Source organism: Orcinus orca, chromosome 20 (genome assembly GCF_937001465.1).
Source record: "Orcinus orca chromosome 20, mOrcOrc1.1, whole genome shotgun sequence".
Classification (NCBI taxonomy): domain Eukaryota; kingdom Metazoa; phylum Chordata; class Mammalia; order Artiodactyla; family Delphinidae; genus Orcinus; species Orcinus orca.
The window spans coordinates 6,410,908-6,420,747 of record NC_064578.1 but is presented as its reverse complement, the minus strand read 5'-3'; positions in this window follow the sequence as shown (position 1 = coordinate 6,420,747).

Below are 9,840 nucleotides of genomic sequence, written 5' to 3'. Positions count from 1 at the left end.
TTACAGTTATAATAAGAGCCCTACATGAAAAGTATGGGGCTCATGAGAGGGTATAGCAAGGGTACCTAAACCATTCTGGCCTGGAAAAGGGAAGGACTCTTAAAAGTGGGACATTTAAGTTGAGATCTGAAAGGGGAGGAGTTAGCCTGGGGAAAGGCCTTCCAATCATTTAGTTTTGTGCCTCCGTAACTCCCATATATCCACAGAAAACTTTTCATCTTGCAAAACTGAAACTCTACCCATTGAACGATAACTCCTCATTCCCTCCTCCCCTGGTAACCACTATACCACTTCCTGCCTCTGTGAATTTGACTTCTGTTCAGGATTTTGAAAGAGGTTCTGTGGGAGCAAAGATGAAGAAGGGATCCATTCTGTAGTCTGCATCTGGGAAACAGAGCTGACTATGAATATGATCTTGAAGGATAAGCACATGTCTTATCAGCTTAAGAGGAAAACAATTCTTGACAGAAGTAAGAGCATATGTACACCAGCTAAGGATGCTAGAAGCTCCAGACCTTCCCTCTGGACCTCTGTTGTTACCAGTCTACTTTCACACTGGATTCTGATTCCTTTTCCTGAAACATTGGCCTCATCATGGCCACTGACCTACTCCACAATTTACAATGACTATTATTGTCTGAGGGATGAAGGTCAAATTCTTCAAACTTCAAAATTCTACATTTTTATTTGACATAGAAAATACTTATAATTAAAGCTAGTCCCCAAAGTCTCTTTCTGCCCATCAAAATGTAATAAATGAGAAGTGATTTAAAAGTAATAATGTAATTTTAACTTTGAATTAAACTCCCAGACAGGGAAGATAACTCCTTGATCTCTCTATGCTGTTGAATTGTAGAATACAGAGGATTGGTTTCACACTCAATAATGTGTTAACCTGTTTTAGTTACACAGCCAAGGAAACATCATTTTGGGGGAAGAGATATTTTCATAGGTCTTCACACAATTCTGAATCCTTTCATAATGGAATTTGTTGGAAGTGTGAGAACCTCCAATTCCTTCCAGTTACTAGATCCATCAAGAACACATCCCCTGAGTGTCTTTACTCTTGGAGCTGATCATGTCTAAGGCTGTGCAGCCCAGTACAGTAAGCCTAGTCATATGTTGCTACTGAGCACGTGAAAGGTGGCTAATGTGACTGAGTAACAGAATATTTAAATTTAGTTAAATTTAAAAACTATAGCAGTGTAAAATATTTTCCTGTTATACACATTTCATTGTTTTGTAAGGACTGCATTTCACTTTAGCCTTTGCAAATGTATTGTTTGCATTGAGATGGGCTGTAAGTGTAAAATATATACCACATTTCAAAGACTTGAAAAAAGTAAAATATTTATAGTTTTCATATTGACTACATGTTGAAATATTGAGTTTGGATGTATTGGTCTAAATAAAACCTAGCATTACAATTAATTTCATGTTTCTTTTTTTAATGAGGCTGCTAGAAAATTTAAAATTATATATATATCTTGCATTTCTTTTTCTTCTTTCTCTTCCCTCCCTCCCTTCCCCCTCCCTTTCCCCTTTCTTCTTTCTTTTTCTCTTTTCCTGTTAGCTTTTGTTCTTTTGTTTTTTGCAAGTACCAGAAATTGACAATGGCTTATTGAATAAAATGGTGATTTATTAGAAGGACATTTCTACTAGTTCATAATAAGGTTTGAGAACAAGGACAAGTTAAAAGCACAGAAACCAGGGCAGCCCAGGTATCTAGGAAGGAGGAACTAAGTGCCACTGTAGGAATGATGAGCATCAGGTGATTGCTCTTAGGACACTCAATTTTTCAAAGTCAAGGAGAGAATCTCATTGAGTCTTAGCTAAAAGAGGTCAAGACCTGATTTATAGTCCCTTTAGGACGATACAGAATGGGGGAGGGTAATTCTTTTTTTTTTTTTTTTCCCGAGGTGCGTGGGCCTCTCACTGTTGTGGCTTCTCCCATTGCAGAGCACAGGCTCTGGACGCGCGGGGTCAGCGGCCATGGCTCACGGGCCCAGCCGCTCCGCGGCATGTGGGATCTTCCCGGACCAGGGCACGAACCCATGTCCCCTGCATCAGCAGGCAGACTCTCAACCACTGCGCCACCAGGGAAGCCCGAGGGTAATTCTTTAAAGAGAAATTGGGTGCTATAACCAAAGAAGAGATAATCATTTTACAAGCCAAAACAGCAAAGCCAAGGTTAAGTATCTATTTAAGGCAGGAAGGAGGAGAGTTCTGTTGACACAGCCATGGAGGACAAATAAGGAGCATCAGTTGGGAAACTGACATACAATATCAAATCTCCCTTTCTCACAAAATGTGTTCCCTCTTACTACTAAATCTTACTACTTTATGACTAACAGTCATAGACTCCTATTTTTTCTGCCTTCTGCCTTTTTCATTCTTTAACAAATATTTTTAAGCATTTCTTATGTTCCTGGCCATTTGGTAGGTGGTGGGGAAAATACCCCTTCCCTGAAGGTATGCCACAGACAAGGATATAGGTCTTAAATGCTGTCAGGGATAAGACTTATGGCAGGAAACCTAATCTGGATTTGAGGAGCTTGGAGAGCCTTCCTTGGGGAAGTGACACCTAAGCTGAGACCTCAAGATGAATTAAGTATATGCCAGACAAAAAAGGGAAAGGGGCAGGAGTAATGAAGGAGAATTTAATTCAGATGGAAGGGTGTTTGAACGATGGCTATTGTGTAAGTGACAAGTCTGGAGAGGCAACCTGGGGCCAGATCTTAAAGGCCATATGTTAAGTCGGTAGGATTTTGAAAGTTCCTGTGAAGCTATTGAACTGTTTTACCAGGAGAATGGCATCATTTAAAAACTGTACAATATGGGGACTTCCCTGGTGGTGCAGTAGTTAAGAATCCGCCTGCCAATGCAGAAGACACGGGTTCGAGCCCTCGTTTAGGAAGATCCCACATACCGCAGAGCAACTAAGCCCGTGTGCCACAACTACTGGGGCTGCGCTCTAGAGCCCATGAGCCACAACTACTGAGCCCGCGTGCCACAACTACTGAAGCCTGCGTGCCTAGAGTCTGTGCTCTGCAATAAGAGGAGCCACCTCAATGAGAAGCCTGCACACCACAATGAAGAGTAGCCCCCACTCGCCGCAACTAGAAAAAGCCAGTGTGCAGCAACAAAGACCCAATGCAGCCAAAAATAAAATAAATTTAAAAAAACAAAAAACGGCACAACAGAATTGTTAATCTTAAGATCACTCTGACCAACAACCAAAAACTATTAGAACTAATAGATGAATTCAGTAGAGTTGCAAGATACAAAATTAATATGCAGAAATTTGTTGCATTTTCATACACTGATAAACTATGAGAAAGAGAAACATAGAAAATAGTCCCATTTACAATTGCATCAAAAGAAAAAAATACCTAGCAATAAATTAAACCAAAGAGGTGAAGGACCTGTACTTTTGAAAACTATAACATATAGATGACAGAATTTGAAAACGACACAAATAAATGGAAAGATATACAGTGCTCATGGACTGGAAGAATCAATATCCTTAAAATGTATGTGCTACACAAATCAATCTACAGATTCAGTGCAATTCCTTTCAAAATATGCATGCATTTTTCACAGAACTAGAACAATGCTAACATTTGTATGGGACCACAGAAGACCCCAAATAGCAAAAGCAATCTTGAGAAGGAAAGACAAAGCTGAAAGTATCACACGCTCAGCATGTGTAGCATGCTACAAAGTTCTAGTAATCAAAAGTACAGTACTGGCACAAAAGCGTACACATAGAAAAATGGGTCAGAATAGAGAGTCCAGAAATAAACCCCTGCTCACATGGTAAATTGATCTATGACAAAGGAGACAAGAATATACAATGGGGAAAAGATAGTGTCTTCCATAAATGGTGTTGGGAAAACAGGGCAGCTACATGCAAAAGAATGAAACTGGACCACTTCTTACACCATATACAAAAATAAACTCAAAATGGATTAAAGACTTAAATGTAAGACCTGTAACCATAAAGCTCCTAGAAGAAAACTGGGCAGTCACCTTTTTGACATTGGTCTTAGCAATCTCCTCAGGCAAGGGAAACAAGCAAAAATAAACAAATGGGACTATATCAAACTAAAAACCTTTTGCACAGTGAAGGAAATCACCAACAGATCTAAAGGCAACCAAGGAATGGGAGAAGATATTTGCAAATGATATATCTGACAAAGGGTTAATGTCCAAGATATATAAAGAACTAATACAACACAATATCCAAAAAACCAAACAACTCCATTAAAAAATCAGAGGACCTGAATAGACATTTTTCCAAAGAAGACATACAGATGGTCAAAATACGTGGAGTGGTGCTAAACACCACTAATCATCAGGTAAATGCAAATCAAAACCACAATGAGATAGCTCACACCTGTCAGATTGGCTGTTATCAAAAAGACAGGAAACAAGTGTTGGTGAGGATGTGGAGAAAAGGGAACCCTCGTGCGCTGTTGGTGGGAATGTAACTTGGTGCAGCCACTATGGAAAACTGGAGGTTCCTCAAAAAACTAAAAATAGAATTACCATATGATCCAGCAACTCCACTTGCAGGTATTTATCTGGAGAAAATACAAATTTGAAAAGATATTTGTATCCCTGTGTTCATTGCAGCATTGTTTACAGTAGCCAACATATAGGACCAACCTAAGTGTCCACTGACAGATGGATAAAGATGTGGTCTCTTCCTTCCTTCCTTCCTTCCTTCCCTCCTCTCTCTCTCTCTCTCTCTCTCTCTCTCTCTCTCCCCCCTCCCTCTCTCTCCCTCCCTCTCTCCCTCTCTCTCTCTCTCTCTCTCTCTCTCTCTCTCTCTCTCTATATATATATATATAGTAAAGAATGAAGTCTTGTCATTTGCAGCCACAAGGAAGGACCTGGTGGGTATTATGCTAAGTGAAATAAGTCAGAGAAAAATAAATACCATGTGGTTTCACTTATTTGTGGAATCTAAAAAGCAAAATGAACAAATGAAACAGAACAGAAACAGAGTTATAGATAGGACAAACTAGTAGTTGCCGGGGGAAGAGGGGGTCGGGGGATGGACTAAACAGGTGAAGGAGGATTAATAGGTACAAACTTCCAGCTATAAAATAAATAAGCCATGGGGATGTAATGTACACATAGAGAATATTGTCAATAATATGGTAACAACTGTATGGTGATGGATGGTCACTGGTCTTATTGTGGTTATTTCATAATGAATAAAAATGTCGAATCATGTACAGCTGAAACTAATATGATATTTAATGCTAATTATAATTCAATAAAAAGTGTTTAGAGACTGAATTTAAAAAAATTACTCTGCCTGAAAGTGGAGTAGGGAAATGGAGGAAGAAAAAAACAAGGTAGGGAGAAAGTCTGGCCCTCAAGTAATCTCAAACATTCTTTTAGATTACTCTTCCTAATTTCTTTTAATTTCCTATTTTAACTAGTTCATCCTATCACCTATGAGATAAAATCCAGGCTGATGGTCAAGGCTTTCTACACCTGCCCTCTAGCCTTATCTCCTAGCTTTTTAGCCCTGTCTTGTATGCCTCAATTTAGCCTCCTCTAGCCAAACTAATCTACTCGTTGTGCCTCCAAACATTCCATATTTACCCTGCATGTAAATATTCATACTGCCTTCTATTTCTGGAGTGATGCCTGGAATAATGTTTTCTTTTTTCAACTTTTCAAATCCTGCCTATCTCTCAGAACCCAATTCAAATTTCATCTTCCTCTTACATCAACCAAAAATGATGATTTCCTTTTTTTTCCTGAATGCTGATAGGGCTGTTTTACAGTTTCAGTGTTTAATTATACATTGCTTTTTATTGTCACCTAACATGATTGCAGGTGCAGGAGGGCAGTTCTGAGTTTTATAGTTGCCTGAATCACAGCTTCAAGCGGTTCTTAGTATACTCAAATACTTATGGAATGAATACATGAAAAACTGCTCTTTAAAATGGGTGAGATAGCATCTTTTAAAATACACATTCTTTAATAACTGATAAGCCCCAGAATACCTAACCAATTCTGTATAGCAGAATTGACAAAGTTTTATTTTACAAAAGAAAAAAAAATAAAAGGAATGAAAGGCCAAGGACGTGGTAATGAAACCATCTTATTTTCCTGTACTAATTCTATTCAAAATATTCTGTTCAGTTAAAAGATATGATATCTTTGGACTCTCTGTAGAAGTTTCTAAAGAAGCCAGTTGCTATGGGGATTGTGAAGAGAAAAAATTTAAAAATATGATTAATTTATGCAAATGAAGCTACCATGTCTAAACCTGGAAGACATTTTTGAAGGATGGAGGGGGTTCTCAGAAAGAAAAATAATGTGGAAATGAATTGTTAGGGGCACATGTTATGGTTGTGGAAGTCAAGACACAGCTAAGAGGGATGTTTATTTTCCTCTAGGGGAAATTGTGTGTTTACTAATAATAAGGAGGAACAAAAGAAAAGTTAAATCAGAGGGCTGGAGAGACTGAATGGTTTTCTTTTTACCTACGACAAGTTCTTACGTACAAAGAAAACTTATAGAAGTCAAAGCCGGTAGTTGAAAAGGAGGCTGCTGGGACTTTGAACCAAGCCAAATCAGTGTCTTTCACTGTTTCATATCCCTCTACCACTCTTAAGAATATGAGTCCCACATTACAAAAATAAAAAGCCCATTCTTTTTCTTACAAGGACAGTTATATGTTTGTAGCTATTCTGTTATTTTTTTATTATTTGTAGTAAGTTTTGCAGATGTTAAAATGCATTTTGCCTTTTGGAGAAATTTTTCCTGTTACAACTTTACAAAAGAAACAAACAAAAAAACTTACTCTCCTAGATTACTGCCTGTTTGCTCTGAGTATGCCTGAAAAAGCAATGACAGATGCATTCAGCCTTGTACCCTCACCAGATGGTGTAGGTTGATGGAGAGTGAAATTTTAATTCTGATGCTGGTTCTGAGTCCTTCTCTGGTGTTCTTGCCACAGTTGGAAATTCCTGGCTAGAGGACATGGACAAGCCAGGGCAGGGTTATTCATGACAAAAGTGAACAATTAAAGAAACGAGGGTTTTCTTTTTCATTCCCTGTAAGGCATAGAAGGAAAAGAGAACTAGCAATGATGTTTTGTGATAAAGAGGAAAAGAACTGAATTAGATATTAGATTCCTTTGATTAAAAAATTCTTTAGTTTTCAAATTAAGCGTATTACAAAAGTAATATATTTTATTGTAACCAATACAAAAATATAGAAATGTACTAAGTAGAGAAATGAAAGTCTTACCTGCTTCATTCCCCCAACTCCCATTCCTCAGAGGCAACTTCTATTAAATCCTTTGGCTTTAAAAGTTTGCAATAGAAAAATACTTTTTAAATAAACTTTACATCTGTTGAGTTGTTTTAAGAAAGATATCTGTTTCTGATAGTAAGAAGGCATTGCAAAGTGTTATAATCTCTTTTCCTTCTCAAATAGTATTTGTTTCGTTGTTTTGTTCTGTTTTTCTGTTTCATGAGAAGGTTTCACCATGACTTACTACCACCATTGGGTGGCAGCCTAAATTACAACCCCTTAAGAAGTCAAGTCATCCTTGGCATTGGGTTCTGTGAAATTCATCTGAGAACTGACAACTTTGTACAGATGTTTTTAAAGGAAGAGTTGAATAAATTTTTCCTCTTGTTCTGATAGAGAAAGAGAGAGAAAGAGAGAGAGAGAGAGAGAGAGAGAGAGAGAGAGACAGATAGAGAGACAGAGAGAGAGAGAGAGACAGAGACAGACAGAGACAGACAGAGACAGACAGAAAGAGAGAGACAGAGAATGAGAATGCAGCTAAGCAAAGGAAATATCTAGTGACCAGATAGATGCCTGGGAGAAAATCCTCTCTTCCATTAAGCCGTTTGCTCCTGCCCATCTACTCTGAACAGCTTGAGAGCCACTGAACCCTCTTAACTCTGTGAGGATCAATGAGATAACATGTGAAAACACCTTACCAAATGCAGGTTGCTTTATAGCCACTTTTATTGGCATGGTTGCTTTTTAAATGGAGTCATCTGTGTGAATTAACAAACACAAACCCAGATCTGTAAAAACTATTGCACATGTTTATTTTCTTTAAAGTCACTTAAACCCAAATCTAGGTAAAATTTCATAATACTTCTGGGCTGGCAGTAATTAAGTCTATATATTTGTGTAGTGCTCTCTTGTCCCAAACATTGTGCAAAGATTCAGGATCTTAAATGGTGCCAAACCATAGTGAAGGTCATAGCTCTTGTCATTGATCATTGGCTCTCACTGGAAAATATGGAGATGGCCATTGTCCAGCTAGCTTGGTCCTACTAGACTCTGCTCCTCCACTGTTTCTAGTTCATGCTTGGTGTTAGGAATCTTTGAAAGGACTGGGGGGCCAACCATTCAGCCTCTCTGGGTGCACCACACAGACACCCTCTTGTCTTGCCAGGTTCTGTGTCTCACTGCACCTTCTGAATCCTGACCTCTTTCCAATATTGAGAAAACTTTTCCTTTTCCCTTTTGCTGCCCTAGAAGGTACTCTGGCTATCCCATCTGCCTTCAGCCCACATGGACCTACCTCTTCAGTGAGTGTAGACATTGCCAAGAGTCAGGAAGAACTGTAGAATCCAAGCAGCTTGTGTTCTGTGCCCTTTAAGATATTAAGGGTTTGTCTGCCTCCTTGAAACTATCGAGGTGTACATAGAGCAAAATACAAATCAAAGATTCAAAAAATTATTCTACTCCAGTGGCATAACAAAGTTCTCCTCTTGGCTTCAGCAGGGCAGAGTTTTGGTGAGTATACTCCAGATTGTATGTCTTTTTATCTGGCTGAATAAAGCACACAACATTATCTTCTTGATTTTTTTGGCTGTACATAGACTAAACTGTTTTTCTGTTTTCAACCAGCTGCTATAATTTCAACATAAGAGAAAAAACACTTCTTCATTAACTCTAAAAAGCAATAATTATAATAGTTTATAATTTACACCTGTTGTAAATATTCCCATAACATTAGTGAACACTGCTTCTCTGGGCTGGTTATTGTATTTGGATTTTTATAGCAACATTCAAACTACAAGGAAGCTAAGTTGTTTTTTGTTTGTGCTGTTTAGGGGATGGGTGTTGGGAACCATTGGTTTTGTTGATTAAACTAATCAGAAATTAATTGCTGTAAGTTAAATGCATAGCTGTTTGGAATTTAATAGCTAAATTTTAAAGATAGAAAATGTTAAAAATTTTTTAATATGGAAAATTTCAGAAATGTTTAAAAGTACAGAGAAGAGAATAGTCTAACACTCATATACTCACCAACCAGCTTAATTATTAACTCATGGCCAATCTTGTTTTATTTTTATCCCCTCATTTTCCTTGTCTGTATCCCTTTTCCAGTTATTTTGAAGCCAATCCTAGGCATCATATAATTTATCTGTAAATATTTCAGTAGATATCTCTAAATGGTAAAGGACTTAAAAAAATCAACATAATCTTAACGCAGTCATTGCTCTTAAAAGTTAACCAGTGATGAAAGAACGCTTTGTGTCCTTATCTTGTCTCTTTATTTAAAATTTACTATTAAATTTACGTCTACAGCATAAATCTTCACACACTAACATATACTGAAGGAGATCCTGGATATGTTGTTAAGTGAAAGTGCAAATATTAGAATAATTTTTATAACATGATTCAATTTCTATTTTAAAAGATTATAAATAACTACATCTGTTTTTGTTTAAACATATAAACGGATAGACACATATAAAATGAAGAACAAAACTGGTTCTCAAACCAAGAGCAGTTGTGACTTTTAAAGTAAGAATAATCACAGTTGGTATTGGA